Source organism: Etheostoma spectabile, unplaced genomic scaffold (genome assembly GCF_008692095.1).
Source record: "Etheostoma spectabile isolate EspeVRDwgs_2016 unplaced genomic scaffold, UIUC_Espe_1.0 scaffold50, whole genome shotgun sequence".
NCBI classification, from domain to species: Eukaryota; Metazoa; Chordata; class Actinopteri; order Perciformes; family Percidae; genus Etheostoma; species Etheostoma spectabile.
Genome location: NW_022605620.1, coordinates 4,720 through 5,036, shown reverse-complemented (window position 1 = coordinate 5,036; position 317 = coordinate 4,720). Strand labels below are relative to the sequence as shown.

The following is a 317-nucleotide window of genomic DNA, read 5'->3' as shown; positions in this document are numbered from 1 at the left end:
AGCTGAGACAGCGTGTAAAAGACCCTTAAAAATTAAAAAATAACTGTCAAAATATATAACAGCTGTTACGTCAGTTCTACTTTACTTGTGCTCATTTAAAACACAATCACTCCATACTTGTCGTTATTATTACTGTAAAGTCTAAATTTAGCTGGAGCTGCTTTTCCCGCCGTTTAGTTTGAGTAACGTTGTTTTAGGCTGAATCAAAGCTAGCAGCTAGCGGTTAGCCAAATTAGCTATTAGCTAACCTAGCGTCGTTAGCTTTGCGGTGGAGGCTAACAGCAGACCGCTACCGTGGAACAGATGGTGCAGCGCCG

At 41.3% G+C, this 317-nt stretch overlaps 1 pseudogene; it reads right to left on the bottom strand.

Moving 5' to 3' along the window:
• Positions 1 to 317, bottom strand: part of LOC116686812 (ceramide synthase-like) — an 8,664-nt pseudogene that overhangs the window by 5,180 nt on the left and 3,167 nt on the right.